Here is a 16,132-nt window from a genome sequence, read left to right as displayed (position 1 = left end):
AATCATAGAAAGTTAGAGTGTCAGTCCTCTTGTACTTAAGTCGGCATTGTGCCTTTTGTATTAAATTCGGATGCAAACTCTGTGTTTCATCGTCAATAAGAAGGTCCAAGGGATACAGTAAACCTGAAGTGAAGCATCGGAATCTAAAACTGGACTCACAGGAGAGGTTCAAATCACAGAAAGTGAGAGTGTCAGTCCTCTTGTACTTAAGTCGCCATTGTGCCTTTTGTATTAAATTCGGATGCAATTTCTGTGTTTCATCGTCAATAAGAAGGTCCAAGGGATACAGTAAACCTGAAGTGAAGCATCGGAATCCAAAACTGGACTCACAGGAGAGGTTCTAATCATAGAAAGTGAGAGTGTCAGTCCTCTTTCTCTTATGTCGGCATTTTGCGTTTTGAATTTGATTCCGATGCAATTTCTGTGTTTCATCGTCAATAAGTAATTCCAAGGGATACAGTAAACCAGACGTGAAGCGTCGGAATCTAAAACTGGACTCACAGGAGAGGTTCAAATCATAGAAAGTGAAAGTGTCAGTCCTCTGGTACTTAAGCCGCCATTGTGCCTTTTGTATTAAGTTCGGATGCAATTTCTGTGTTTCATCGTCAATAAGAAGGTCCAAGGGATACAGTAAACCTGAAGTGAAGCATCGGAATCTAAAACTGGACTCACAGGAGAGGTTCAAATCATGGAAAGTTAGAATGTCAGTCCTCTTGTACTTAAGTCGGCATTGTGCCTTTTGTATTAAATTCGGATGCAATTTCTGTGTTTCATCGTCAATAAGAAGGTGCAAGGTTTATAGCAAACCTGAAGTGAAGCATCGGAATCTAAAACTGGACTCACAGGAGAGGTTTAAATAATAGAAAGCAAGAGTGTCAGTCCTCTTGTACTTAAGTCGCCATTGTGCCTTTTGTATTAAATTCGGATGCAATTTCTGTGTTTCATCGTCAATAAGAAGGTCCAAGGGATACAGTAAACTTGAAGTGGAGCATCGGAATCTAAAACTGGACTCACAGGAGAGGTTCTAATCATAGAAAGTGAGAGTGTCAGTCCTCTTTTACTTATGTCGGCATTGTGCGTTTTGAATTTAATTCGGATGCAATTTCTGTGTTTCATCGTCAATAAGAAGGTCCAAGGGTTACAGTAAAGCTGAAGTGAAGCATCGGAATCCAAAACTGGACTCACAGGAGAGGTTCAAATCATAGAAAGTTAGAGTGTCAGTCCTCTTGTACTTAAGTCGGCATTATGCCTTTTGAATTTAATTCCGATGCAATTTCTGTATTTCATCGTCAATAAGAAGGTCCAAGGGATACAGTAAACCTGAAGTGAAGCATCGGAATCTAAAACTGGACTCACAGGAGAGGTTCATATCATGGAAAGTTAGAATGTCATTCCTCTTGTACTTAAGTCGGCATTGTGCCTTTTGTATTAAATTCGGATGCAATTTCTGTGTTTCATCGTCAATAAGAAGGTGCAAGGTATACAGAAAACCTGAAGTGAAGCATCGGAAACTAAAACTTGACTCACAGGAGAGGTTCAAATAATAGAAAGTTAGAGTGTCAGTCCTCTTTTACTTAAGTCGACATTGTGCCATTTGTATTAAATTCAGATGCAATTTCTGTGTTTCATCGTCTATAAGAAGGCCCAAGGGATACAGAAAACCTGAAGTGAAGCATCGGAATCTAAAACTGGACTCACAGAAGAGTTTCAAATCATAGAAAGTGAGAGTGTCAGTCCTCTTTTGCTTAAGCCGGCATTGTGCGTTTTGAATTTAATTCGGATGCAATTTCTGTGTTTCATCGTCAATAAGAAGGTCCAAAGGATACAGTAAACCTGAAGTGAAGCATCGGAATCCAAAACTGGACTCACAGGAGAGGTTCAAATCATAGAAAGTTAGAGTGTCAGCCCTCTTGTACTTAAGACGGCATTGTGCCTTTTGTATTAAATTCGGATGCAAACTCTGTGTTTCATCGTCAATAAGAAGGTCCAAGGGATACAGTAAACCTGAAGTGAAGCATCGGAATCTAAAACTGGACTCACAGGAGAGGTTCAAATCACAGAAAGTGAGAGTGTCAGTCCTCTTGTACTTAAGTCGCCATTGTGCCTTTTGTATTAAATTCGGATGCAATTTCTGTGTTTCATCGTCAATAAGAATGTCCAAGGGATACAGTAAACCTGAAGTGAAGCATCGGAATCTAAAACTGGACTCACAGGAGAGGTTCTAATCATAGAATGTGAGAGTGTCAGTCCTCTTTTACTTATGTCGGCATTGTGCGTTTTGAATTTGATTCCGATGAAATTTCTGTGTTTCATCGTCAATAAGAAATTCCAAGGGATACAGTAAACCAGACGTGAAGCGTCGGAATCAAAAACTGGACTCACAGGAGAGGTTCAAATCATAGAAAGTGAAAGTGTCAGTCCTCTGGTACTTAAGCCGCCATAGTGCCTTTTGTATTAAGTTCGGATGCAATTTCTGTGTTTCATCGTCAATAAGAAGGTCCAAGGGATACAGTAAACCTGAAGTGAAGCATCGGAATCTAAAACTGGACTCACAGGAGAGGTTCAAATCACGGAAAGTTAGAATGTCAGTCCTCTTGTACTTAAGTCGGCATTGTGCCTTTTGTATTAAATTCGGATGCAATTTCTGTGTTTCATCGTTAATAAGAAGGTGCAAGGTATACAGCAAACCTGAAGTGAAGCATCGGAATCTAAAACTGGACTCACAGGAGAGGTTTAAATAATAGAAAGCAAGAGTGTCAGTCCTCTTGTACTTAAGTCGCCATTGTGCCTTTTGTATTAAATTCGGATGCAATTTCTGTGTTTCATCGTCAATAAGAAAGTCCAAGGGATACAGTAAACGTGAAGTGAAGCATCGGAGTCTAAAACTGGACTCACAGGAGAGGTTCTAATCATAGAAAGTGAGAGTGTCAGTCCTCTCTTCTTATGTCGGCATTGTGCGTTTTGAATTTAATTCGGATGCAATTTCTGTGTTTCATCGTCAATAAGAAGGTCCAGGGGTTACAGTAAAGCTGAAGTGAAGCATCGGAATCCAAAACTGGACTCACAGGAGAGGTTCAAATCATAGAAAGTTAGAGTGTCAGTCCTCTTGTACTTAAGTCGGCATTATGCCTTTTGAATTTAATTCCGATGCAATTTCTGTATTTCATCGTCAATAAGAAGGTCCAAGGGATACAGTAAACCTGAAGTGAAGCATCGGAATCTAAAACTGGACTCACAGGAGAGGTTCATATCATGGAAAGTTAGAATGTCATTCCTCTTGTACTTAAGTCGGCATTGTGCCTTTTGTATTAAATTCGGATGCAATTTCTGTGTTTCATCGTCAATAAGAAGGTGCAAGGTATACAGAAAACCTGAAGTGAAGCATCGGAATCTAAAACTGGACTCACAGGAGAGGTTCAAATAATAGAAAGTTAGAGTGTCAGTCCTCTTTTACTTAAGTCGACATTGTGCCATTTGTATTAAATTCAGATGCAATTTCTGTGTTTCATCGTCAATAAGAAGGTCCAAGGGATACAGAAAACCTGAAGTGAAGCATCGGAATCTAAAACTGGACTCACAGGAGAGGTTCAAATCATAGAAAGCAAGAGTGTCAGTCCTCTTGTACTTAATTCGGCATTGTGCCTTTTGTATTAAATTCGGATGCAATTTCTGTGTTTCATCGTCAATACGAAGGTGCAAGGTATACAGCAAACCTGAAGTGAAGCATCGGAATCTAAAACTGGACTCACAGGAGAGGTTCAAATAATAGAAAGTTAGAGTGTCAGTCCTCTTTTACTTAAGTCGACAGTGTGCCATTTGTATTAAATTCAGATGCAATTTCTGTGTTTCATCGTCAATAAGAAGGTCCAAGGGATACGGAAAACCTGAAGTGAAGCATCGGAATCTAAAACTGGTCTCCCAGGAGAGGTTCAAATCATAGAGAGTTAGAGTGTCAGTCCTCTTGTACTTAAGTCGGCATTGTGCCTTTTGAATTTAATTCCAATGCAATTACTGTGTTTCATCGTCAGTAAGAAGGTCCAAGGGATACAGTAAACCTGAAGTGAAGCATCGGAATCTAAAACTGGTCTCACAGGAGAGGTTCAAATCATAGAAAGTGAGAGTGTCAGTCCTCTTTTGCTTAAGTCGGCATTGTGCGCTTTGAATTTAATTCCGATGCAATTTCTGTGTTTCATCGCCAATAAGAAGGTCCAAGGGATACAGTAAACCTGAAGTGAAGCATCGGAATCTAAAACTGGACTCACAGGAGATGTTCAAGTCATAGAAAGTGAGAGTGTCAGTCCTCTTGTACTTAGGTCGCCATTGTGATTTTTGTATTAAATTCGGATGCAATTTCTGTGTTTCATCGTCAATAAGAAGGTCCAAGGGATACAGTAAACCTGAAGTGAAGCATCGGAATCTAAAACTGGACTCACAGGAGAGGTTCAAATCAAAAGAAAGTTAGAGTGTCAGTCCTCTGGCACTTAAGTCGTCATTGTACCTTTTGTATTAAATTCGGATGCAAACTCTGTGTTTCATCGTCAATTAGAAGGTCCAAGGGATACAGTAAACCTGAAGTGAATTATCGGAATCTAAATCTGACCTCACAGGAGAGGTTCGAATCATAGACAGTGAGAGTGTCAGTCCTCTTGTACTTAAGGCGGCATTGTGCCATTTGTATTAAATTGGGATGCAATTTCTGTGTTTCATCGTCAATAAGAAGGTCCAAGGGATACAGTAAACCTGAAGTGAAGCATCGGAATCTAAAACTGGACTCACAGGAGAGGTTCAAATCATAGAAAGTGAAAGTGTCAGTCCTCTTGTATTTAAGCCGCCATTGTGCCTTTTGTATTAAGTTCGGATGCAATTTCTGTGTTTCATCGTCAATAGGAAGGTCCATGGGATACAGTAAACCTGAAGTGAAGCATCGGAATCTGAAACTGGACCCACAGGAGAGGTTCAAATTATAGAAAGTTAGAGTGTCAGTCCACTTGCACTTAAGTCGGCATTGTGCCCTTTGTATTTAATTCGAATGCAAACTCTGTGTTTCACCGTCAATAAGAAGGTCCAAGGTATACAGTAAACCTTAAGTGAAGCATCAGCATCTAAAACTGGTCTCTTAGGAGAGGTTCAAATCATAGAAAGTTAGAATGTCAGTCCTCTTGTACTTAAGTCGGCATTGTGCCTTTTGAATTTAATTCCGATGCTTTTTCTGTGTTTCTTTGTCAATGAGAAGGTCCAAGGGATACAGTAAACCTGAAGTGAAGCATCGGAATCTAAAACTGGACTCGCAGGAGAGGTTCAAATCATAGAAAGTTAGAAAATCAGTCCCCTTGTACTTAAGTCGGCATTGTGCCTTTTGTATTAAATTCGGATGCAATTTCTGTGTTTCATCGTCAATAAGAAGGTGCAAGGTATACAGCAAACCTGAAGTGAAGCATCGTAATCTAAAACTGGACTCACAGGAGAGGTTCAAATCATAGAAAGCGAGAGTGTCAGTCCTCTTGTACTTAAGTCGGCATTGTGCCATTTGTATTAAATTCGGATGCAATTTCTGTGTTTCATCGTCAATAAGAAGGTCCAAGGGATGCAGTAAACCTGAAGTGAAGCATCGGAATCTAAAACTGGACTCACAGGTGATGTTCAAATCATAGAAAGTTAAAGTGTCAGTCCTCTTGTACTTAAGTCGCCATTGTGATTTTTGTATGAAATTCGGATGCAATTTCTGTGTTTCATCGTCAATAAGATGGTCCATGGGATACAGTAAACCTGAAGTGAAGCATCGGAATCTAAAACTGGACTTACAGGAGAGGTTCAACTCATAGAAAGTTAGAGTGTCAGTCCTCTTGTACTTAAGTCGGCATTGTTCCTTTTGTATTAAATTCGGATGCAAACTCAGTGTTTTATCGTCAATTAGAAGGACCAAGGGATACAGTAAACCTGAAGTGAAGCATCGGAATCTAAAACTGGAATCACAGGAGAGGTTCAAATCATAGAAAGTGAGAGTGTCAGTCCTCTTGTACTTAAGACGGCATTGTGCCTTTTGAATTTAATTCCGATGCATTTTCTGTGTTTCATCGTCAATAAGAAGGTGCAAGGTTTACAGTAAACCTGAAGTGAAGCATCGGAATCTAAAACTGGACTCACAGGAGAGGTTCAAATCATAGAAAGCAAGAGTGTCAGTCCTCTTGTACTTAAGTCGCCATTGAGCCTTTTGTACTAAATTCGGATGCAATTTCTGTGTTTCATCGTCAATGAGAAGGTCCAAGGGATACAGTCAACCTAAAGTGAGCATCGGAATCCAAAACTGGACACACAGGTGAGGTTCAAATCATAGAAAGTTAGAGTGTCAGTCCTCTTGTACTTAAGTCGGTATTGTGCCTTTTGTATTAAATTCGGATGCTAACTCTGTGTTTCATCGTCAATAAGAAGGTCCAAGGAATACAGTAAGCCTGAAGTGAAGCATCGGAATCTAAAACTGGACTCCCAGGAGAGGTTCAAATCATAGAAAGTTAGAGTGTCAGTCCTCTTGTACTTATGTCGGCATTGTGCCTTTTGAATTTAATTCCGATACAATTACTGTGTTTCATCGACAATAAGAAGGTCCAAGGGATACAGTAAACCTGAAGTGAAACATCGGAATCTAAAACTGGTCTCCCAGGAGAGGTTCAAATCATAGAAAGTGAGAGTGTCAATCCGCTTGTACTTAAGTCGCCATTGTGCCTTTTGTATTAAATTCGGATGCAATTTCTGTGTTTCAACGTCAATAAGAAGGTCCAAGGGATACAGTAAACCTGAAGTGAAGCATCGCAATCCAAAACTGGACTCACAGGAGAGTTTCAAATCATAGAAAGTTAGAGTGTGTTTCCTCTTGTTCTTAAGTCGGTATTGTGCCTTTTGTATTAAATTCGGATGCAAACTCTGTGTTTCATCGTCAATAAGAAGGTCCAAGGGATACATTAAACCTGAAGTGAAGCATCGGAATCTAAAAGTGGACTCACAGGAGAGGTTCAAATCATAGAAAGTGAGAGTGTCAGTCCTCTTGTACTTAAGTCGCCATTGTGCCTTTTGTATTAAATTCGGATGCAATTTCTGTGTTTCATCGTCAATAATAAGGTCCAAGGGATACAGTAAACCTGAAGTGAAGCATCGGAATCTAAAACTGGACTCACAGGATGGGTTCAAATCATAGAAAGTGAGAATGTCAGTCCTCATTTGCTTAAGTCGGCATTGTGCGTTTTGAATTTAATTCGGATGCAATTTCTGTGTTTCATATTCAATAAGAAGGTCCAAGGGTTACAGTAAACCTGAAGTGAAGCATCGGAATCCAAAACTGGACTCACAGGAGAGGTTCAAATCATAGAAATTTGGAGTGTCAGTCCTCTTGTACTTAAGTCGGCATTGTGCCTTTAGTATTAAATTCGGATGCAAACTCGGTGTTTCATCGTCAATAAGAAGGTCCAAGGGATACAGTAAACCTGAAGTGAAGCATCGGAATCTAAAACTGGACTCAGAGGAGAGGTTCAAATCATAGAAAGTGAGGGTGTCAGTCCTCTTGTACTTAAGACGGCATTGTGCCTTTTGAATATAATTCCAAAGCAATTTCTATGTTTCATCGTCAATAACAAGGTGCAAGGTATACAGTAAACCTGAAGTGAAGCATCGGAATCAAAATCTGACCTCACAGGAGAGGTTCGAATCAAAGAGAGTGAGAGTGTCAGTCCTCTTGTACTTAAGTCGGCATTGTACCCTTTGTACTAAATTCGGATGCAATTTCTGTGTTTCATCGTCAATTAGAAGGTCCAAGGGATACAGTAAACCTGAAGTGAAGCATCGGAATCTAAAACTGGACTCACTTGAGTAGTTCAAATCATAGAAAGTTAGAGTGTCAGTCCTCTTGTACTTAAGTCGGCATTGTGCTTTTTGAATTTAATTCCGATGCAATTTCTGTGTTTCATCGTCAATAAGAAGGTCCAAGGGATACAGTAAACCTGAAGTGAAGCATCGGAATCTGAAACTGGACCCAAAGGAGAGGTTCAAATTATAGAAAGTTAAAGTGTCAGTCCACTTGTACTTAAGTCGGCATTGTGCCCTTTGTATTAAATTCGAATGCAAACTCTGTGTTTCATCATCAATAAGAAGGTCCAAGGGATACAGTGAACCTTAAATGAAGCATCAGAATCTAAAACTGGTCTCTTAGGAGAGGTTCAAATCATAGAAAGTTAGAACGTCAGTCCTCATGTACTTAAGTCGGCATTGTGCCTTTTGAATTTAATTCCGATGCTTTTTCTGTGTTTCATTGTTAATAAGAAGGTCCAAGGGATACAGTAAACCTGAAGTGAAGCATCGGAATCTAAAACTGGACTCGCAGGAGAGGTTCAAATCATAGAAAGTTAGAATGTCAGTCCTCTTGTACTTAAGTTGGCATTGTGCGTTTTGTATTAAATTCGGATGCAATTTCTGTGTATCATCGTCAACAAGAAGGTGCAAGGTATACAGCAAACCTGAAGTGAAGCATCGGAATCTAAAACTGGACTCACAGGAGAGGTTCAATTCATAGAAAGCGAGAGTGTCAGTCCTCTTGTACTTAAGTCGGCATTGTGCCATTTGTATTAAATTCGGATGCAATTTCTGTGTTTCATCGTCAATAAGAAGATCCAAGGGATACAGTAAACCTGAAGTGAAGCATCGGAATCTAAAACTGCACTCACTGGAGAGGTTCAAATCATAGAAAGTGAAAGTGTCAGTCCTCTTGTACTTAAGCCGCCATTGTGCCTTTTGTATTAAGTTCGGATGCAATTTCTGTGTTTCATCGTCAATAAGAAGGTCCAAGGGATACAGTAAACCTGAAGTGAAGAATCGGAATCTAAAACTGGACTCGCAGGAGAGGTTCAAATCATAGAAAGTGTAAGTGTCAGTCCTCTTTTGCTTAAGTCGGCATTGTGCGTTTTGAATTTAATTCCGATGCAATTTCTGTGTTTCATCGTCAATAAGAAGGTCCAAGGGATACAGTAAATCTGAAGTGAAGCATCGGTATCTAAAACTGGACTCACAGGAGATGTTCAAATCATAGAAAGTGAAAGTGTCAGTCCTCTTGTACTTAAGTCGCCATTGAGATTTTTGTATTAAATTCGGATGCAATTTCTGTGTTTCATCGTCAATAAGAAGGTCCATGGGATACAGTAAACCTGAAGTGAAGCATCGGAATCTAAAACTGGACTCACAGGAGAGGTTCAACTCATAGAAAGTTAGAGTGTCAGTCCTCTTGTACTTAAGTCGGCATTGTTCCTTTTGTATTAAATTCGGATGCAAACTCAGTGTTTTATCGTCAATTAGAAGGACCAAGGGATACAGTAAACCTGAAGTGAAGCATCAGAATCTAAAACTGGAATCACAGCAGAGGTTCAAATCATAGAAAGTGAGAGTGTCAGTCCTCTTGTACTTAAGACGGCATTGTGCCTTTTGAATTTAATTCCGATGCATTTTCTGTGTTTCATCGTCAATAAGAAGGTGCAAGGTTTACAGTAAACCTGAAGTGAAGCATCGGAATCTAAATCTAACCTCACAGGAGAGGTTCGAATCATAGATAGTGAGAGTGTCAGTCCTCTTGTACTTAAGTCGCCATTGTGCCATTTGTATTAAATTCGGATGCTATTTCTGTGTTTCATCGTCAATAAGAAGGTCCAAGGGATACAGTAAACCTGAAGTGAAGCATCGGAATCTAAAACTGGACTCACAGGAGAGGTTCAAATCATAGAAAGTGAAAGTGTCAGTCCTCTTGTACTTAAGCCGCCATTGTGCCTTTTGTATTAAGTTCGGATGCAATTGCTGTGTTTCATCGTCAATAAGATGGTCCAAGGGATACAGTAAACCTGAAGTGAAGCATCGGAATCTAAAACTGGACTCACAGGAGAGCTTCAAATCATAGAAAGTTATAGTGTCAGTCCTCTTATACTTAGGTCGGCATTGTGCCCTTTGTATTAAATTCGAATGCAAACTCTCTGTTTCATCGTCAATAAGAAGGTCCAAGGGATACAGTAAACCTTAAGTGAAGCATCAGAATCAAAACTGGTCTCTTAGGAGAGGATCAAATCATCGAAAGTTAGAATGTCAGTCCTCTTGTACTTAATTCGGCATTGTGCCTTTTGAATTTAATTCCGATGCTTTTTCTGTGTTTCATTGTCAATAAGAAGGTCCAAGGGATACAGTAAATCTGAAGTGAAGCATCGGAATCTAAAACTGGACCCACAGGAGAGGTTCAAATCATAGAAAGTTAGAATGTCAGTCCTCTTGTACTTAAGTCGGCATTGTGCCTTTTTTTATTAAATTCGGATGCAATTTCTGTGTTTCATCGTTAATAAGAAGGTGCAAGGTATACAGCAAACCTGAAGTGAAGCATCGGAATCTAAAAGTGGACTCACAGGAGAGGTTCAAATCATAGAAAGTGAGAGTGTCAGTCATCTTTTACTTATGTCGGAATTGTGCGTTTTGAATTTGATTCCGATGCAATTTCTGTGTTTCATCGTCAATAAGAAATTCCAAGGGATACAGTAAACCAGACGTGAAGCGTCGGAATCAAAAACTGGACTCACAGGAGAGGTTCAAATCATAGAAAGTGAAAGTGTCAGTCCTCTTGTACTTAAGCCGCCATTGTGCCATTTGTATTAAGTTCGGATGCAATTTCTGAGTTTCATCGTCAATAAGAAGTCCAAGGGATACAGTAAACCTGAATTGAAGCATCGGAATCTAAAACTGGACTCACAGGAGAGGTTCAAATCATAGAAAGCAAGAGTGTCAGTCCTCTTGTACTTAAGTCGCCATTGTGCCTTTTGTACTAAATTCGGATGCAATTTCTGTGTTTCATCGTCAATAAGAAGGTCCAAGGGATACAGTCAACCTGAAGTGAAGAATCGGAATCCAAAACTTGACTCACAGGTGAGGTTCAAATCATAGAAAGTTAGAGTGTCAGTCCTCTTCTACCTAAATCGGTATTGAGCCTTTTGTATTAAATTCGGATGCAAACTCTATGTTTCATCGTCAATAAGAAGGTCCAAGGGATACAGTAAACCTGAAGTGAAGCATCGGAATCTAAAACTGGTCTCACAGGAGAGCTTCAAATCATAGAAAGTGAGAGTGTCAGTCCTCTTGTACTTAAGTCGCCATTGTGCCTTTTGTATTAAATTGGGATGCAATTTCTGTGTTTCATCGTCAATAAGAAGGTCCAAGGGATACAGTAAACCTGAAGTGAAGCATCGGAATCCAAAACTGGACTCACAGGAGAGGTTCAAATCATAGAAAGTTAGAGTGTCAGTCCTCTTGTTCTTAAGTCGGTATTGTGCCTTTTGTATTTAATTCGGATGCAAACTCTGTGTTTCATCGTCAATAAGAAGGTCCAAGGGATACAGTAAACCTGAAGTGAAGCATCGGAATCTCAAACTGGACTCACAGGAGAGGTTCAAATCATAGAAAGTTAGAGTGTCAGTCCTCTTGTACTTAAGTCGGCATTATGCCTTTTGAATTTAATTCCGATGCAATTTCTGTGTTTCATCGTCAATATGAAGGTCCAAGGGATAGAGTAAACCTGAAGTGAAGCATCGGAATCTAAAACTGGACTCACAGGAGAGGTTCATATCATAGAAAGTGAGAATGTTAGTAATCATTTGCTTAAGTCGGCATTGTGCGTTTTGAATTTAATTCGGATGCCATTTCTGTGTTTCATCGTCAATAAGAAGGTCCAAGGGATACAGTAAACCTGAAGTGAAGCATTGGAATCTATAACTGGACTCACAGGAGAGGTTGAAATCATAGAAAGTGAGAGTGTCAGTCCTCTTTTACTTATGTCGGCATTGTGCGTTTTGAATTTGATTCCGATGCAATCTCTGTGTTTCATCGTAAATAAGAAAATCCAAGGGATACAGTAAACCAGAAGTGAAGCGTCGGAATCTAAAACTGGACTCACAGGAGATGTTCAAATCATAGAAAATGAGAGTGTCAGTCCCCTTGTACTTAAGTCGCCATTGTGATTTTTGTATTAAATTCGGATGCAATTTCTGTGTTTCATCGTCAATAAGAAGGTCCAAGGGATTCAGTAAACCTGAAGTGAAGCATCGGAATCTAAAACTGTAATCACAGGAGAGGTTCAAATCATAGAAAGTTAGAGTGTCAGTCCTCTTATACTTAAGTCGGCATTGTACCCTTTGTACTAAATTCGGATGCAAACTCTGTGTTTCATCGTCAATTAGAAGGTCCGAGGGATACAGTAAACCTGAAGTGAAGCATCGGAATCTAAAACTGGACTCACAGGAGAGGTTCAAATCATAGAAAGTGAGGGTGTCAGTCCTCTTGTACTTAAGACGGCATTGTGCCTTTTGAATATAATTCCGATGCAATTTCTGTGTTTCATCGTCAATAACAAGGTGCAAGGTATACAGTAAACCTGAAGTGAAGCATCGGAATCAAAATATGACCTCACAGGAGAGGTTCGAATCAAAGAGAGTGAGAGTGTCAGTCCTCTTGTACTTAAGTCGGCATTGTGCCATTTGTATTAAATTCGGATGCAATTTCTGTGTTTCATCGTCAATTAGAAGGTCCAAGGGATACAGTAAACCTGAAGTGAAGCATCGGAATCTAAAACTGGACTCACAGGAGAGGTTCAAATCATAGAAAGTTAGAGTGTCTGTCCTCTTGCACTTAAGTGGGCATTGTACCTTTTGTATTAAATTCGGATGCAAACTCTGTGTTTCATCGTCAATTAGAAGGTCCAAGGGATACAGTAAACCTGAAGTGAAGCATCAGAATCTAAAACTGGTCTCTTAGGAGAGGTTCAAATCATAGAAAGTTAGAATGACAGTCCTCTTGTACTTAAGGCGGCATTGTGCCTTTTGAATTTATTTCCGATGCTTTTTCTGTGTTTCATTGTCAATAAGAAGGTCCAAGGGATACAGTAAACCTGAAGTGAAGCATCGGAATCTAAAATTAGACTCGCAGGAGAGGTTCAAATCATAGAGAGTTAGAATGTCAGTCCTCTTGTACTTAAGTCGGCATTGTGCCTTTTGTATTAAATTCGGATGCAATTTCTGTATTTCATCGTCAATAAGAAGGTGCAAGGTATACAGCAATCCTGAAGTGAAGCATCAGAATCTAAAACTGGACTCACAGGAGAGGTTCAAATCATAGAAAGCGAGAGTGTTAGTCCTCTTGTACTTTAGTCGGCATTGTGCCTTTTGTATAAAATTCGGATGCAATTTCTGTGTTTCATCGTTAATAAGAAGGTCCAAGGGAAACAGTAAACCTGAAGTGAAGCATCGGAATCTAAAACTGGACTCACAGGAGAGGTTCAAATCATAGAATGTGTAAGTGTCAGTCCTCTTTTGCTTAAGTCGGCATTGTGCCTTCTGAATTTAATTCCGATGCAATTTCTGTGTTTCATCGTCAATAAGAAGGTCCAAGGGATACAGTAAACCAGAAGTGAAGCATCGGAATCTAAAACTGGACTCACAGGAGATGTTCAAATCATAGAAAGTGAAAGTGTCAGTCCTCTTGTACTTAAGTCGCCATTGTGATTTTTGTATTAAATTCGGATGCAATTTCTGTGTTTCATCGTCAATAAGAAGGTCCATGGGATACAGTAAACCTGAAGTGAAGCATCGGAATCTAAAACTGGACTCACAGGAGAGGTTCAACTTATAGAAAGTTAGAGTGTCAGTCCTCTTGTACTTAAGTCGGCATTGTTCCTTTTGTATTAAATTCGGATGCAAACTCAGTGTTTTATCGTCAATTAGAAGGACCAAGGGATACAGTAAACCTGAAGTGAAGCATCGGAATCTAAAACTGGACTCACAGGAGAGCTTCAAATCATAGAAAGTTAGAGTGTCAGTCCTCTTATACTTAGGTCGGCATTGTGCCCTTTGTATTAAATTCGAATGCAAACTCTCTGTTTCATCGTCAATAAGAAGGTCCAAGGGATACAGTAAACCTTAAGTGAAGCATCAGAATCTAAAACTGGTCTCTTAGGGGAGGTTCAAATCATAGAAAGTTCGAATGTCAGTCCTCTTGTACTTAATTCGGCATTGTGTCTTTTGAATTTAATTCCGATGCTTTTTCTGTGTTTCATTGTCAATAAGAAGGTCCAAGGGATACAGTAAACCTGAAGTGAAGCATCGGAATCTAAAACTGGACTCACAGGAGAGGTTCAAATCATAGAAAGTTAGAATGTCAGTCCTCTTGTACTTAAGTCGGCATTGTGCCTTTTTTTATTAAATTCGGATGCAATTTCTGTCTTTCATCGTTAATAAGAAGGTGCAAGGTATACAGCAAACCTGAAGTGAAGCATCGGACTCTAAAACTGGACTCACAGGAGAGGTTCAAATCATAGAAACTTAGAGTGTCAGTCCTCTTTTACTTAAGTCGACATTGTGCAACTTGTATTAAATTCGGATGCAATTTCTGTGTTTCATCGTCAAGAAGAAGGTCCAAGGGATACAGTAAACCTGAAGTGAAGCATCGGAATCAAAAACTGGACTCACAGGAGAGGTTCAAATCATAGAAAGCGAGAGTGTCAGTCCTCTTGTACTTAAGTCGCCATTGTGCCTTTTATACTAAATTCGGATGCAATTCCTGTGTTTCATCGTCAATAAGAAGGTCCAAGGGATACAGTAAACCTGAAGTGAAGCATCGGAATCTAAAACTGGACTCACAGGAGAGGTTCAAATCATAGAAAGTGAAAGTGTCAGTCCTCTTGTATTTAAGCCGCCATTGTGCCTTTTGTATTAAGTTCGGATGCAATTTCTGTGTTTCATCGAAATAGGAAGGTCCATGGGATACAGTAAACCTGAAGTGTAGCATCGGAATCTAAATCTGGACTCGCAGGAGAGGTTCAAATCATAGAGAGTGAGAGTGTCAGTCCTCTTGTACTTAAGTCGCCATTGTGCCATTTGTATTAAATTCGGATGCAATTTCTGTGTTTCATCGTCAATAAGAAGGTCCAAGGGATACAGTAAACCTGAAGTGAAGCATCGGAATCTAAAACTAGACTCACAGGAGAGGTTTAAATCATAGAAAGTGAAAGTGTCAGTCCTCTTGTACTTAAGCCGCCATTGTGCCTTTTGTATTAAGTTAGGATGCAATTTCTGAGTTTCATCGTCAATAAGAAGGTCCAAGGGATACAGTAAACCTGAAGTGAAGCATCGGAATCTAAAACTGGACTCACAGGAGAGCTTCAAATCATAGAAAGTTTGAGTGTCAGTCCTCTTATACTTAGGTCGGCATTGTGCCCTTTGTATTAAATTCGAATGCAAACTCTCTGTTTCATCGTCAATAAGAAGGTCCAAGGGATACAGTAAACCTTAAGTGAAGCATCAGAATCTAAAACTGGTCTATTAGGAGAGATTCAAATCATAGAAAGTTAGAATGTCAGTCCTCTTGTACTTAAGTAGGCATTGTGCCTTTTGAATTTAATTCCGATGCTTTTTATGTGTTTCATTGTCAATAAGAAGGTCCAAGGGATACAGTAAACCTGAAGTGAAGCATCGGAATCTAAAACTGGACTCACAGGAGAGGTTCAAATCATTGAAAGTTAGAATGTCAGTCCTCTTGTACTTAAGTCGGCATTGTGCCTTTTTTTATTAAATTCGGATGCAATTTCTGTGTTTCATCTTTAATAAGAAGGTGCAAGGTATACAGCAAACCTGAAGTGAAGCATCGGAATCTTAAACTGGACTCACAGGAGAGGTTCAAATCATAGAAACTTAGAGTGTCAGTCCTCTTTTACTTAAGTCGACATTGTGCAACTTGTATTAAAATCGGATGCAATTTCTGTGTTTCATCGTCAAGAAGAAGGTCCAAGGGATACAGTAAACCTGAAGTGAAGCATCAGAATCAAAAACTGGACTCACAGGAGAGGTTCAAATCATAGAAAGCGAGAGTGTCAGTCCTCTTGTACTTAAGCCGCCATTGTGCCTTTTGTACTAAATTCGGATGCAATTTCTGTGTTTCATCGTCAATAAGAAGGTCCAAGGAATACAGTAAACCTGAAGTGAAGCATCGGATCCCAAAACTGGACTCACAGGAGACGTTCAAATCATAGAAAGTTAGAGTGTTAGTCCTCTTGTACTTAAGTCGGCATTGTGCCCTTGGT

The sequence above is a fragment of the Schistocerca serialis genome, unplaced genomic scaffold (assembly GCF_023864345.2).
Source record: "Schistocerca serialis cubense isolate TAMUIC-IGC-003099 unplaced genomic scaffold, iqSchSeri2.2 HiC_scaffold_1417, whole genome shotgun sequence".
Taxonomy (NCBI): Eukaryota; Metazoa; Arthropoda; class Insecta; order Orthoptera; family Acrididae; genus Schistocerca; species Schistocerca serialis.
The sequence above is the reverse complement of the archived record's forward strand: the minus strand, read 5'-3'. Positions refer to the sequence as shown.